Raw genomic sequence first — 16,175 nt, forward strand, 5'->3', positions numbered from 1 at the left:
ATTTACTGCATTCAGAGGGCTTTTCTGAAGCATCATTTAACTTAAAAATAACATTGGTTCATACAAATGCTGATTCAATTATTCCTTTCATTTAATTTAACCACCTTTCTTTTTCTCTTAATGAAAACTCAATACCAATTCAACACAAATTGTTTGGCAGATTTGCCTTATTTGCAAATTCAAAGACAAGGTCAAAGCAGCAGTAATAAAGCTGTGCCTGAGTTCCTCTCTTACAAGATCTAGATGTTATTAAAAATGGCATTAAAAATGTCATGAATACAGGGGAGAAAAATGAAAGCCAAGAAGTAATCCAGGAGACTGGGAAGCAGCCGGAATGAAATAAATGTTAATTAATACCTTGCATCACACAGGCTACTTACTTGTATTGATGGAGCAGAAAAACTGGGAGACATCGGTCTGTTTCAAATTAATATTTTGAAAAACTCAAGATCCCATTTTCAGCATAAAAAAGGACCACTGAACAAGCATGAATGCAGCTGTATTTTAACAACAGCAAGTCATTTTCCCTCTGTTTTATTTTACAGTCTTTGAAGAGTTTCCACTTGCTGTGCATATGTGTTTTAGGAAAAATACTCTTTTTTTTTTGGATAGAGAACGGTTTTTTTCTGAAAACCTTGAGACTATTTTGCTCTTAGGATTTTTGTCCCACTAAGCCCTTATGCTGAGTAAAAAGCCTGCTGCTTCCTTCTTTTAGGGTTATGTTACTTAAAGACTTCTTTTCTGTTTACTTTGTTAGCGATCATAAAACTGTCACCATTAGCAGTTCAAAGCTGGCTTGGCTGCTTTTTGGTGTGTAATCTGGAGTGATTACAGCAGTGGTTCTCAGCTGTCGCTTCTTACCGTGACTGATACAAGTACCTCAAATACAAATAATTTTTCTGAAAATTATAGCAACCTTAATTATTTATTTATTTATTTATTTATTTATTTATTTAATTTTTTTTTTTGTGAAAAGGAGGTGCTTGTGAGCCTGCAACTTTGCTGTGAGGCAAGATGTGGGTAACTGAAGTGGTACAACTGCGTTTGAGTTCAGTAAGCTTTCGGTTGCCAATTGACTGGAGATGGTGTTTGAAAAACTCTCTGTTCAGCTGTGATTATTTTTATTGACTAAATAGTATTTATTCAATATGACTCCAGAGACACTGGCTGCCCCTTCAGCTATCCACAGCCTGAGACACCACAGCCTCACCGCTCCTCGGGGTCCAAGTGTCTGTAGCGGAGTAGTCTGAGCCTCCACGGATGAGGGGGCTGCGGAGCTGGTTAGATCTGCTGCCCATCACCCCGGTTGGTCCTGCCTGCTCCTCTTCTGGAGAGCATTATTCCGAGGCATCACCGCGGGGGTGCTCCTGACCTCTCTGTCCCATATGAAGGCCAAGCAGAGACTCTATCGATCTGGACAGCTTGCTGAACCGGGCAGAGCAGCTGGTCGTCGTCTTCATGAGCTTGCTGGTTTTGGGTGTCCTGTGTTAGTTGTCATTAGTTACTAAAATTCATTTAGCAGTTCTTCTAGCCACCCTGCCCCTCCAAAATCTGATTCACGTGATACATTCCCGCCTACTTTTTTCCTAAAGGCTTTGCGGCGTGCAACAAAAGCCCCCGCTGCAGGGATAACCACAGAGGACGGCAACTCAGGCAGAGCTGCAAGGGGCACATCGCTGGGGCCGGGTCGGCAGCTGCAGCCCTCGCCATGCACCTGCCCAGCGGGGAGAGAGCCTGTCTGGACAAACATGGATCTCTTGGGGGCCCGGATGCCCAGGAGCTGGATTCAGCAGGAATTGGGTCGCAAGGGCAAGGAAAGGGCAGCGGGGGTGGGTGTGCTTGTGGCAGTCGGGAATGAGGGCAGAAGCGCCGCAGAGGCCTCTTGCGGGCAGGGAAGGGGCCGGGGCGGTGGGTGGGTGACAGCACCGACCCCGCCAGCGGCGTGGGGGAGGCGCCAGATGGCCCCGGGGACTGCGAGGGATTGGGCACCGCTGTCCCGCAGCCGGGGCCGGGCGGGGAAGGGGCGGCTCGGGCACTGAGGGAAGAGGCGGCTGCTCCCGAGGGGCACGTGGGTCTCGGGGGCCGTCTGGCGGCCCCCGGGCAGCCGCCACACCCTGGGCTCTTGGGCGGCCTCACGGGGCCGGGCGGGACCCAGGCCGGGGCTGGCAGCAGTCGAAGGGGCGAGGAGGGGAAAGCCGGCCGGGACAGAGACGAAAAGATGAAGGGAGGGATGGATAAGGGATGGAGGAGGGACAAAATTGCCATCCCCAGCGCCTGGCCGCTCGTCAGCCTCAGGTAGGGGCCCCTGATTGACAGATGTCCCCGCCCCCCGGTGCTCTCATTGGTCGCTCCCCACGCCGATCAGCGCTCGACGCCGCAGGACCCTGCTTCCCATTGGTAGGCTCCGCCCCGCCCCTCGCGCACGAGCCATAAGGGCGGTGAGGGGGCGGAGCCCGCGGCTGAGGGGGCGGGGCGGCGGCGGCTTAGCCCGCGAAGGCGGCGGCGGCTGGAGCGCTGGAACGGCGGCGGCTGGAGCGGGATGGAACGGAACGCGGCGCCAGGTGGGTGCGGGGCTCTGCTCGAGCCCCCCGCAGCCACCGTGCAGCGAGGGCAAGGAGGGCGGGTGACGGCCCTCAGAGGCGCCTAGAGGGTCCTTTCCCCGCCTGTGAGGAGCGCGGAGGGGGAGCAGCCGGTTTTTAGCGGTCTCCAGCCCGCGGGGATAATCCCGGCGCTGCCCTGCGGGAACCCCCTTTCTCCTCCTGGCCGCGGCGGGGGCGCCGGTGGGTCGCTCCGGAGCTGCTGGCTGCGCTCCGCTGGCCCGGGCTGAGCTGCCCGTCCTCGGGCCCTCTCGCCTTAGCTTTGTTCCGAGTCCTCCCGCCGGCCTCGGCCCCTCGCCGGTCCCCGGAGCGGCGGGGCGCGTTCCCCTTCCCCCGCCGCTCTGGCGGGGAGGCTCCGGAGCCCTCCGTGCGTGGTGTCGGGCACGGGGCCCCGAACTGCTCCCCGGGGCGCTCCGGCCGGGCAGCGGGAACTCGGCGCCCGTGCCCGGGAGCCGCCCTCCCCGGGGCTCGTTCCCCGCTGGTGTTCGCCCCCCGAGAGCGGCCCCGCGGCGTGGCACCGGCCGGGCTTTCCGATGTCTCCCGCTCTTCAAGTACTTAGAAATAATCGTCTTTGGCTTTGAAGGGCGCTGGGAGTCCTTGACAGCTTGGGAACTTTTAGACCCTTCCCCGCCCCACGTTTTGGCTTTTTTTTTTTTTTTTGGTTTGTTTGTTTGGTTTTTTTTTCTTTGGTTTTGTGTGGTTTTTTTTTTTTTTAAATTGTTTTTTCCTACTTGGCTCTTGAGTAAATGTGTCGCTGGGAAGAAGTCTGGAGTCTGAGTGAGTGCAGGCATGTGAAGACAGGGATTTATCTCAACTGCTCAATGTCTAACACTGACCTAAAAGCAGTAAAGAAATGCTTTGTTTATTCTCTTCCTTTCTGATATAGTTCAGTAATCGCTGCAGATAACAGGAGAAGGGCTGATAGTTTTAGGTTGAGCAGTAGTCTGTGAAGTGGGGCCAGTACTTGAGAGTGATGGGTTATTGGATGCAGTTGTGAGATTCCTTGATACAAAACACTTCAAAGCACAGATGGAGTAGTGTGTATGCTGTTTGTGCAGTAGGAAGAAGCTGTAGTTCTTTGTGCCTCTTTTGTAAAATGCAGGGAATGAGGGGACAGTATTCCTTCCTGTAAGAGAAAGGTGGGGGCAAATTATGAAAGCAGTCAGGAACTTTGAGAAACTTTGAATCTAGGAATGAGGAGGTTGTTTTGTCTTGCTTGTCATGCAAGACTGGTCTTCTTTTTAAAACTTTGCATAGGGAATCAGAAAATATTACATTTAGAGGAGACAGACTGTTGTTTGGACTTTGGCTGATACAGTGTTTTCCATAAACTAATAGTGAGTGTACTTGAAGAGAGGGATGAAGTAATGGAACAAGACTGCAGTTCTTATCCTCCAGCATGCTGCCCCACACTACGGTGATCTGTAGTTCAGATCCAAAGTTGTGTGGTCTCTAATATATGGAGGCTGACATGATACAAAATCATTATGCTAGAGTAGTGCTCAGGCTGGAAATCTGTGAAATTTTCTGGTTAGAGTGCTGGCAAACTTGAAGGATTGAAGATGAAACCCTGTATTCGAGCTGTAGAACTGAGCTTTGTTAGTTGTTATGCTCCAGCTTTTTCCCTTTTAAGTTCTCATCAGAAGAAGATATGCTAAGATGGTAGGACAGTTATCTGCCCACAGGCCCCAAGTCATTCTTAGTAAGAATGAAGATGTTTTCTCTGCAGCTATTCATTTGAGACTAGGACCATAATATGTTTCCCTTAAATGATGTGGAAACTTGATTTGTTTCCAGCTGAATTCTGAGGATGAGTTGTGCAAAGCAAACTTTTTCTGTCCCTTGCTGGAAGATTACTTTTGTGTTTATATAGCTAGCGGCAGTATGAATGGAGTTTTTGGGCAGTGAACACAGAGGTTTTGTTGTACATGAAATAATGTATAATTGAGCCAGTCCTCTTCTCGTTTTCCATGGCTATTTTCCTCAAATAAAGAGAAAATAGAAAACATTTTTTTAATCAGATACTGAAACAATAGTCTTGATTATACTCAATAGTTACAGGAATTGAATAGTCTTTGTTAATCTTCCTATTTGTCCATGGAAGTATTAAAAATGACTTTACATGCCAGAAATAGAATTGCTTGTGCTTTAAAAAGGTATTTTCATAGCAGGAATAAGTTACTGTGGCTTTTTGTTTGATTTATATGGTATAACACGTGGCATTTCATGGTTAATAACAGCATAAACCTGTTTTGGTTTTCAGTATATGCCTTGTCTGTAAAACATGCTTCAAGGGATGATGATTTTAGGAGCAGCAATATAAACTCTTTGTACATCAGCTACTCTTTGGTGTGCCTACTTTAGCTCAGTGAGAAGGAACATGCCATTTACTTTTCTGAAACAAGAATAACATTGTCTGAGGGCAGTATTGCTGTATGGAGGAAAGAGAAAGAAAAGTCATCATCTGACACATGATAGAGTGTTTTGAAGTATCTTATACAGTGATGAGAAGGACAGGGTTTCTGAAAAGCTAACCAAACCAGAGCAGATACTTTAGTGAAGGATTCCAGAGGAGCTGATGGTGGCTGAGTGTTTCCATCACTGTATTGGTGTCGTCTGGACAGTTAATTAGCTTTCGTGCCTCTGCAAGTCTTTGTTTTTTGATTAAACTTCCCTACATGAGCAGTCACATCTTAGTGTACGCTTTTGTTCTTTTGAGCAGTCCCAGAGCACTGTCTTCCAGAATTCTCTTGACTGCTTTGCGTGAGGAAGGAGCAAAAAATACTGTTGGAGGTAATTTCAGTCTGCTCTTGCAGGCCTGTCTTTGGCTGATGCGTACTTAATGTTGTCTTGTAACTGCACTGGTATCTAATACAGGTTGGATAATACAACTCTTCTTGGACTTTTCAGTTCAGATGGGATGTGTTATTACTTCCTGGTTCATGTGTGGCTCCAGTTAAAATTATTAGACAAGTTGTGGTCATTACTTTTGACTTGTTTTTATTTTATTTTTGCTTGTTTAGGATCCTGAGCTACAGGCAGTGTGTCCCATGAATTGCACTACTTGTGTAAGTTACTGACCAGGCTGTGAGTGCTCAGTGGGTTATGATACTAAGTTTTGTTAATTATCTCAATAGCAGAAATAGATTAGTGTACAGTGCTGATTGGTTTTGTCAGGCTAATTTCTTAGTTCTCTAACCTTAAATGGCATTCAGTGCACGGAGATCATTGATAGGATCAGATTACAAATGTCTTCCAGTGTAGGATGTAACTGTGCTTTGCCTTTGGAAGCTTCCCTTAACAAGGAGTATGATGAGTTGCAGGCTGTCACTGCTTATTCTCTTAAAAGAAAAGGTGGAGGTAGAAGGTGACTATTAACTTCTCCATGTGGAAGTCTCACATACAGAATACCTGTAATCTAGGAAAAATCAGTGTCTCAACCAAGAATTAAATTAAAGCACCTCGAGCCTTAGCTCTGTAGCAGAACTGCCATAGCACTTACATTCTCTCCTGAGAACTTAGTCTGCCTTCAGAGGTGATAGTGACAATAACCTCGTTACACCAGACTTATTTGTTAAATTTTAACCAAATGTTTTCCTTCACATTTAACTATTGTTTATATCTAAGGCAACTTTTGATAAAAGCTGTTGAAATGCTGCATTGGGTTGTTTTCTTAACTGGTAAAGCACAGCTGGTTTTCACCCCTCTTTTGAAAATTGAAATGGTTGAAATATTTTTAACTACTGATGGATGTAATTTCTTCTGCCAAAAGAAGAACCAAAATGTTTGGGAAGAAGTTAAGAAATTTGTACAAGCAGCTGGAGATCAAAATGGCAGCCTTTGTGCTGATTTTAGCTGCAGACTTGGAGCTTATCTTTGATTTCTTTATTTTCAGCAGGTGAGGTAGCTGGAGAATTATTTTGAAGGTCTCTAAGTACGGTAAATATTTGTTGAATTTGCTGGTTTTTATTTATGTTAAGGATTTGCAGGTGTCTGGAATTTCAACATGTTGTGAATTAGTTTTTCCTTTCACATACGGAAATATTCTACCACTGAACTGATGGTGTTTTCTGGGTCTAGAAATGACCCAGAATATATGGGGATTTTTTTTTTTTGGTTGAACCTCTCAGTTCAGCAGAATTTTAGTAACTCTTTGAAGATTCTCGGAGTCCTTCCTATCTAACAAATAAACTCTTTATTCTAACAGAGATTTGGTAGCCAAATTCAGTGACAAGGGACAGCATATGTTTCTGTTGAATGTAAAGCTTCGTATGCCAGATCTTATTAAATATTTTGGTTTTGAGTATTCGTTATAGTCATACCACTTGCATGCTTGAACTGACTTACTCTTGCATTTTCAAGGATATGTTTTAGAAGCAGAAGAGTTGAGTGTTATTCAGTACTTCAGTGACGAATCCCAGGTTTCTTGGGCATATTCACAGTGGCAAACCATTTTGCTCGAAACAAATAATAGTTGAAGAGCTTGTGTGCGTAATGGGTGATGCATAATACATCAAAGCATGTTAATAGTATCCATTGAGTATTGGAATGGATTTCTTGATGTTGGTTTTGAAATCCCATAGTTGAAAAGGTGAGTATGAAGTGATGCTGAGGAAAACCATTCATCTGCTGTGGACTTGGTGTTGTCCTAACAGAGCAACAGGCAGCTGTGGGGACTAATGTGCCAGAAGACAAGGCCTGAAAAGCTTGTTTTATTTTGAAACTTCAAACAGCCTTTGGAAACTTCTTTGAGAAGTTCTTCTGCCTCATTACATGTGAATGGATAAATGAAGTTTGAGCTTGTGAATTAGAAGGGGGGGATTTAGTGACAATGTGGCTTTTTAGTTTGTTTTTTCTACAGCAGTTAGTCTTGCTGATGAGTTTTCTATAGAATGTTGAAATTCTCCTGAACTTATATCAGGACAGGTTTACTACAGAGGTATTTTCTGGGAAAGTAGTATTTTTCTTTTTAAAGCTTGGCTGCTGCTTTGAATGCTTGAACAGCTGCAAACATGGACAAGAACACATCACTTCAAATGAAGCCTTTGATTTCATGCTGACTTTGAAGACTCTGTTGTATCAATGTTTTCTGCACATGGAATATTGAAGTTTCTTTTCACCTCTGGATGCCAACTGGAGTGCTGGAGTGGAGCTGCAGTTAAATCTTAAGTCATATTTAAAGAGGATGTTTTGGTACCGTTACACAAGTGGTTTGGTTACAGTTTGAGGTTGTTTAACTGAGTAGTAGGAGAAAGGTATTTGCATTGCTAGACAAGCAGCTGTGCATGCTATGTGCTTTCTATCCACCCTTTTGGCAGAAGGAACCAGGAACTAGCGTTTCAGCAGCTTCTTTTTTTTTTCCCCTAGAGGGAAGAGATCCTGTCTCCTTCTGCTCAGCCAGCTTGCTTCTCTTGAAACTTTCCCTTCCAATTCTACAGGTTTTGTGCATGTTCACTGTAGCAATCACTGTATGTTTATAGCAAGTAAAGAAAGGGTTGCAAAGCTTGGGCATGGTGTGATATACCTGGAGGTTGAAAGGAAGAGCTACAGATGCCTTCCAGAGGAGTGCCTGAGAATGTACTGAGGTATAATCTTGGAGCCCTCACATGAAGTGTAGCTATGATAACATATGCATCTGTCATCAAGCACTGCTCATGCTCTTGCAGACTATGCTGAAATTTCAGGTATCTCTTGATTCAGGGTGGGTAGCTCCACACAAGCACACACTGAATATTAGGAGCTACACCTAGTTATATAGCTCAAGGTATTTATGCTATTCATAAAGACAGACCTTCATGTCTAGTTGCTGAATTTCTGAACTGGATTTGCACTGATAATGACAAGAGAAGCTTCCATGTTGGTGGACTAATAAGTGGTTAAGTTTTTAGCCTTAAGGATTTTTATTATCCTGAAATAACTGCATCTGAAACACTAGTGTAACATCACTGGGATTCTGATCATTTTTCTAGAATACTTGCCATCTTACTGGAGAAGGTGTGTACTTTGTGGAATGTTGTTCTGGTTGCTGTACTGACAGTTCTGAGGGCCTTGAAGCGTGCTTGGATCTGCAGCTTGGTGTCATGCTTGGTCACTCAGCTGGCTGAAGCATTGTCTGACTAGTTGGCTTGATGCTGGAGCAGGTTTAGCAGTCTTCAGTAGTTTTTGTATCTTGGAGGGTGGTGGGACGGTTCTGTTCAATGGGATTTAGAACTCTGCAAAAACTGGTGAGAGGCAGGTAAGACACCACAGCTGGGGAAAATTTCAGAAATTCTGTTGTCTTAGCTCCTTGGAATGGACTAAATATTTTACATTATTTAGTAAATTGGCCCAGTTAGTACTTCTGTGAGTTATTAATGAAGGACAGAGTCAAGTACTGTAGCAGACTGAACCCTCATCTTAAACCCTTGGCTTTCTGAAATGTACAGAAATAAACCTTATGTAGTATATAGTCCAATCTGCTCATTTCTGTTAGCCACTTTGTCTCTTAATCTGAAACTATTGAGAGAGCAGTGAAATAACTACCTTTACTGGGTGTGTAGTATTACTGCTGCCTGTGACAATGGCTGCTGAAACCCCAAATCCATTGCTTTCTCTCCCTGTTCCATGCTTTAAAATGAAGCTGTTAATGTTTTGTGTGCCACTTCCTCATTTGAATTTTCTGTTCCACTTCCTCTTGCTGCAGACTCTCGCTGATGCGTTTTTTTTCTGAAGTCTTTTACTTCCCTTCGAAACTCTCTTCTATATCCTAGTATTCCCCATAAAAAAAGATGAACATTATGATGAACTTCTGCGTTGTGTCATTTCTAGTAAAACCCACAGATGCCTTATTTTTAGAGAGTAAAGTACTTGGAGATGTAAAAAAACCAAACCGCAGCAAAAACCCTTCCCAGTTGCCACATGCATCCCCGAAGAAATTTAAAATGGAGGGAAGTAGATGCAAGACATGAAGTGTAAATCTTTGCCAAATGTAAATCCTTCTTCCCTTAGCTGAGTGAACTGCTTACTATCAAATTTCTTGAAGCCACAGAATGTTGTTTTTGGCAGGAACATCAGAAAGAGTTTTCTTTCTTTTAAACAGTTGTTGTTTGGAAAACAAGCATATGTTTGGCATCATCATAGATTTCTGAAAGAGGAAAAAGTGATTTTATTTTCAAAACATATAGTAGAACTGTATTTTCAGCAGAATCAAATGTTAAATGCTTCTGGAAGCTTAAATATAATAGTGTGTCCATGCAGTTGGTTGTCAAGGTCGGAGCAACAAGCAGAGTTAGCCCCAAAGCTGCTAAATGCTAATGCAAGCTTGGCAAGTGTTTTTCTCAGTGAAGTGAGCTGAGGAAGTTAGAGAAGCACATAGGCAGCCTGTAAACTTAAATGTTGAGGTTCAGGTTTAAAAAATGCAGCCTCATTTTATACTTTGGGTAATGGTGATGTTAAGTGTAAGACCTGTGTCTCTAAATGCATAGTTTGAGTATTCCCACTATTATTCATCTTGGTGGATTTATTGCAGTTAATGCTTTTGAATATGAAGCATTAGAAAGTACACTGAATTAGGTTTTGTGAACTTAAGGGATGACAGTCTAAATAGTGAACAGCTTTGATTTGTTGGTCAAAGATAACTTTCTTCATGCCTCATCACAGAACAATAAACTCAGCATAGAGCAGTCCGGGTTACTCAAAGCAGCTTGTCTGGGTTCATTCAGCTATAGGGATAGGCTAAGAAAGGAGAAGAATGACATGCTGTAGCACTGGCTGGGAAACATCAGGGAGATTGAACTGTGAAGGTCAGAAGTATGGGTGTTGAATCTAGAGGAATAAAACTACTGAATTTAATTGAGGGTTATTGAGAGTTGTTATATTCCCTTTAGGATGTTTAACCTGTTATTTGAGAGCTGAAATATGGAGGAAACCTTCAAACAAAAGCTTGTCTGAAATACGAAGCTTGAAGGACAAGCATTCTTTTGTTAGAAGTGTATTTTTGAGGCTTCTAAATCCACTTTGAACAAAATACTAAAATGTAACTGTAGGAAGATAAGATTGTAGAAATAATTGAATTCACTGTCGATTAGTTAATTTGCATAATATTAGTAGTGTTCCCTAAAATATGCCTTCCATGCTTTTTTTTGCTCATTTCTGCATAAAGAAGTGTTCTTCCTCTTTTATTGTTCACAGCATATAGGACTTAGTGATTTAAATCAGATGCTTATTGGGTGTTAAAAGAAGAACGAACTTGGCCAAAGTGGGAACCTTATGCAGTATGTTTTTTTGTAGGCTTGAAACAACTTTTGGTGATTCTGGTTATAAGAGAACATGACCTATGGAACAGCTGGCCCATAAGTAGTAGTTTTGTTGCAGAACAGTTTAATTTACATGTTAACTTGGTAATAGGCCACTCTTAAATAAATAACTGTCTTTCTGAAGGGCAAAATATCTCTGTACTGTTGTTATACTTGAAAATGAGGTAGTTGTGAAAACACAGGATCTTTGAAGTGTTGGGGGCAATCACCTCTTAAAAAAAAAGTGTGATTCCCATGGTAATCCATGGCAAGGTTTTCTAAAATAACAAAGCCAGCATGCATCTGCACGGAAGGGAACAGTGTATTGTTTGGGATCAGATGATAGTTTTAAGTGGTACTTCGTAAAGGAGGCTTTGAAAAAAACAACAAACCCCAAACATCAACAAAAACCTTCAAACAAACAAGGTTCCATGTCTTCTTGGGTGGTCTGTTAGTTCATTGTAGTTGTTGCAGAATTTGCTAGGGGTTTCATAAACCTGTAATTATGTGAATGTCCGGCTCAAATGACTGTGGTGCTTACACCTCCTCAGCACTTGTTGTTCATAGAGGTCATGTCTGAAGAGCTGCATGAGCATTTCAAACCGAGGTCAGGTGTGGTAGAAGAGTAAAGGCACCAAGTTCTCCATCTGGTGTGGCTTTACTTGCAACCTTCCACCCATCTGCAGTGCATGTGCTGGTGCTCTTTGAACAAAGTCTTAGTGCACTGCATATCAGTAGTTTTAATTGAGCTCCCCTTGTTTGGTTGCCTTTTTTTTCTCTGCTGCTCTCTTGCCAGCACCAAGCAGCTGTTAAAATGAAGAGGGAAAGAGGAAGGCATGTGTCACAGCTGTGCAGCTCTGGCCATGCTCTCTGGCAACTGGAGTTGTTACTCTTCAAAGCATTGTGTGGTTTCTGCTTTTTTATAGGGAGGTGGGTTTGAAGCTGGGCAAGGTTTCCTGCTGTCTTTTCTCTCTTCTCATCCCAGAATGAAGTGGTCAGTAATAACCAGAATATGTGGTTGCTTCCATTTCCAAATGTAAGCCATACATTGCTTTGGAGCTGTCAGCTGCTGCCTGGGCAGTCATGGCCTCGCCCTGGGACATGGCATGCCTTCCTTCCTGTGACACATCCTGTGCCTCCACTTCTGCCCACACAGAGTTAAACAGAATAGCTGCTCTTCAGATGAAAAAAAAAAAAAAATTTCTTGCATGTTTATTGGCAGCCCATGCCTTTCAGCAACCAGTTGCCACATTAAATGTTTATTTTTTCCCTAAAAGTCAAGATATTTTGCATCTTACATGATGTAAATCTGTATTTAATTATTGGAAATCTAAATTATTTATAGTTTTCAAAATGTTAATAGAGGAAGGCAAAATTGAAATGGGTATTTTCTGGTTGTTGGAAGACTGAGGAAGGGATGCAGACAAGAAACCAATCCACAATAGGATAATTTACCTGCAATCACATTATTATGGAGAAATCTCTTATTGGAAATTACTTTGTAAGATGCTCCATTTGTGGCAGCTGACTGCCTCTTCTTCCTCCCTCCCCAGTAGAAAATACTAAACGTGGCTGTGGATGTCACTGTGAAGTAATCTGAAGGATAGGATTTACTGAATTTATGGGAATATGTAGTGGGAACAGGTAAAACTAGTCTCTTTAGTTGGTATCAGCTGTGTGGTGTGGAATCTGATGGTAAGGCAGTAGATGACCTGGATGGTATATGTGATTAGGATAATGAGGTTGGTATGTTTCATTACCCATATTAAAAAACTATTTTAAAATTCCTTTTTATGAAATCAAGTCTTAATTAAAACCATAAAAATCTCATGGTAACAGCAGGCATGATGGTTTTAAGCTACTTCAGCCTTCTTTTCAAAAGAAAAGGTGGACTTTATTTCACATACTTCTAGATTTCTGGTGATTTGTTTGATCTTCCTAAACTGCTAAGCTCTTCTACATTGAGTGAGATTTGAGGTCACAGGTCCATGCAAAACTGCTTTAGTTTAACTAGCTTATAAATAAAAATGTTTATAAAGAAAGACCCAAAAGAAACAAACAAAACTGCCTGTTGCATCTGGCCCTTCAAAAACAAGGGGAGGGAGGGAAAAAAACCCTAGAGAAACTGGGATAGAACTGAACTGTGTAGCCAATGTTTAAGTATGCCAGTCTCTTTCAAGAACAGCTTTCCAGCTGGGATGTAAAATGGAATAATTCAATACATAGGTTTCACCTGTTAAAATGCTTTAATTTCTGTCCCTCTCTTCTCACCCATCTTATTTCTTTACATAATAATGTCCTTGACTGAACCCCATAGGTCAGCTGTAAGGAATCATTAACTGTTTAATTGCATTGAATTTTAATTTTATAAATGGTGGCTCTTTAGTGATTAATCTGTATGATACTTACGTCTGTTTGAAAACAAATTGTATGCTTTTTGAGACTTTAAAATTGGGGGAAAACCTCACACTTTTTACAAATATCTTCCTAGTGGTAAAACATACTGGTTTTATGTATGTAGAGAGATCTTTATCTGTAGATACACAAGGCTTTATAAATAGTGAGAACTACCTACATTATTAGCTGCATGCATACCTAAGTATGTGCATATGAGAGAGCTGTTGATGAGAGTATTTCAGCTGGAAGGCACTGACAGCCGTTGTCCTGTCCAACTGCCTGACTGCTTCAGGGCTGACCAAAAGTTAAAGCATGTCATTAAGGATATTGTTCAAATGCCTCTTAAACAATATCAAGGCTTGAGGCATCAACCACCTCTCTAGGAAGCCTGTTTTAGTGTTTGACCCCTCCCTTGGTGATGGACACTTCCTACTGTCCAGCCTGAAGCTCCCCTGGCATAGCTTTGAACCATTCCCAGGTATCCTGTCACTGGGTCCCAAGGAGCAGAGCTCAATAGTTCCCTTTTCACATCCCTTCCTCGGGAAGCTATGGAGAGCAGTAAGGTCACTGCTCAGCTTCTGTTTCTCCAAACAAGACAAACCCTAAGTCCTCAGCCACTTGTTACAGGACTTTTCCTCCCAGCCCCATCTCCAGCTTTGTTGAGCCCTTCTGGACACATTCAAGCACCTTCACAACTTTCATAAATTGAGCAGCCAGGAACAGCAGTCAGTCCTTGAGATGAGGCCACACCAACACTGAATGCACCAGGATAATCTCCCCTTTGGCCTGGCTGGTGATGCTGTTTGATGCATCCTGGGATGGGCTTTGCCCTCCTGTCTGCCAGGGCTCACTGCTGACTCAGACTGACCTTCTGCCCACCATGTACTCCAGATCCCTCTCCCAGTTCATACTTGTGTCTGGCATTACTTCATCCCTGGTGCAAAATTTGACATTTGGACTTGTTAAATTTCATGCTGTAAATCATAGCCCAGTGTTCCAATCTGCGTAGATCCCTCTGTAAACCTCCCTGCTCCTCACAAAAGCACCTCCCAGTTTGGTATCACCAGCAAACTCAGTAATGGTGCACTACACTCCTGCATCCAGATCGTTGGGAAGTACAGGAACAGGACTGGCCCTAGAACTGACCCCTGAGGAGCATTCCTGGGGCCTGGTCACCAGCTGGATGTAGCCCCCTTCACTTTACAACCCTCTGAGCTCTGCCCTTCAGCTAGTCCTTCACCCAACACAGCATGAACCTGCTCATCCTGCAGCTGGACAACTTGTCCAGAAGGATGCTGTGAGAGACAGTACCAAAAGCTTTCCTAAAAATCCAGAAAAACTGTATCTACTGTCTTCCTTTTGTCCACTAGATGTATGACTTCTTTTTTATCAGAAAAGGTTATGAAATTTATTAGTTAGGACTTTCCTTTTGTGGACCCATATTGACTGTGCCTGATAATTGCATTGTTCTTTAAATGCCTTTCAGTATTACCCAGTATAATCTTTTCCTCCATAATTTTTCCAAGAACTGAGGCTACATGAATAGAAAGGTAGTTTCTTGGGTCTTCCTTCTTACCCATCTTGTAAATTTGAGTAAAACTCGATCTGGATCATCAGGGACCTCACTCAACTCTGAAGACCTTTGGTAGATGATGGACAGGGCTGCTGCTGAAGCATCAGAACTCTGGGATGAATCTCATCATGTCCCATGCATTTGCAAATATTCAGCCAAGACTGCTGGTCCCGTAGAATTTCAGTGTCCACAAATGGAAGGTCACTGTTCTATACTCATGGTCTTCCAACTTGGGACTGGGCAGCCCCCAGGTCCATCAGTATTGTGACTGAGGCAACCGGAGCAGCAGGTTGAGGGAAGTGATTTTGCACTTCTGCTTTGCTCTTGTGAGATCCCACCTGCAGTGCTGAATCCAGCTCTGAGGCCCCCAGCCTAAGAAGGATGTGGACATGTTGGAGCAAGTCCAGAGGAAGGCCATGAAAATAATCAGAGGGCTGCACCACGCCTCCTGTGAAGACAGGCTCGGAGAGCTGGGGCTGTTCAGCCTGGGGAAGAGAAGGCTGCTTGACAAGAAAAGAGGTACCGGCTTTATCTACTCTCTTTGAAAGAAGGTAGATTGGACGAAGCTCTTTACTCAGAGTGTGGTGAGGCACTGGAGCAAGTTGCCCAGAGGTGTTGTGGATTCCCCATCCCTGGAAGTGTTCAAGGCTAGGTGGCTCTGAGCAACCTGAAATAATGGAAGGTGTCTCTGCCCATGGCAGGGGGGTTGGAACAAGATGATCATAAAAGTCACTTTTAACCTAAGCCATTCTGTAATTCTGTGGGAAAAAAAAAACAAACAACACTGAATCCCATTGTTTTTAATTTACCTAGCAGTCACTTAATCATCTCTCACAAGTCCAACAGTTTTTTTTTAGACCTCTTGCTATTTATATATTTTAAAAAGTCATTTAAGGGATCGTAAAGCAGTTCCCAATGGAAGCAAGCTTCATACTGAGTTGTGTTTTTTTAACAAAGAATGTGGCCTTTTAGGAGGACATAATAACAGGGAAGGTGAAAATTTTTCTATAGGCACAGCTCTATATCACAAAGCATCATTCTGTCTGCTAGGATGAAGGATGTGCCTTCTGTTCTCCAAACATTAAATTTGAGTGCTCTTACGTTTTTTCATTTCTCTTTTATCATCAAACTGTGGGGGAATTAGGCATGGAATGATGTGAGTGGTTGCTTTCAGCTAGATCTAGATGTGAAAAATAAGTCTTGGCCCTGAATGGGGTGTGCAAGAGAGAGCAGCTGCTTGTTTGATCCAGGCTGTGACCATCTGCATAATTCTGATTCCATGGAATTGAAGTTAGCTGTCAGCCATGGCAATGCTGAGTCGTTTAGTAGGAACTT

General features: G+C 43.2%; 1 protein-coding gene across 5 annotated transcripts in view; it reads left to right on the forward strand.

The window, feature by feature from the left end:
* Positions 1 to 2,482: 2,482 nt before the first annotated feature.
* The window catches only part of WASF3 (WASP family member 3), a 65,816-nt gene continuing 52,123 nt past the window's right edge, over positions 2,483 to 16,175 (forward strand). For all 5 annotated transcript variants that reach the window (XM_066175917.1, XM_066175912.1, XM_066175915.1 and 2 more), the window contains exon 1: positions 2,483 to 2,561. The gene's annotated coding sequence lies outside the window, so the exon portion shown is untranslated. The remainder of the gene's footprint in view (positions 2,562 to 16,175) is intronic.

The sequence above is a fragment of the Chamaea fasciata genome, unplaced genomic scaffold (genome assembly GCF_029207755.1).
Source record: "Chamaea fasciata isolate MVZ Bird 193981 ecotype frontalis unplaced genomic scaffold, bChaFas1.0.hap1 SCAF_2, whole genome shotgun sequence".
NCBI classification, from domain to species: Eukaryota; Metazoa; Chordata; class Aves; order Passeriformes; family Sylviidae; genus Chamaea; species Chamaea fasciata.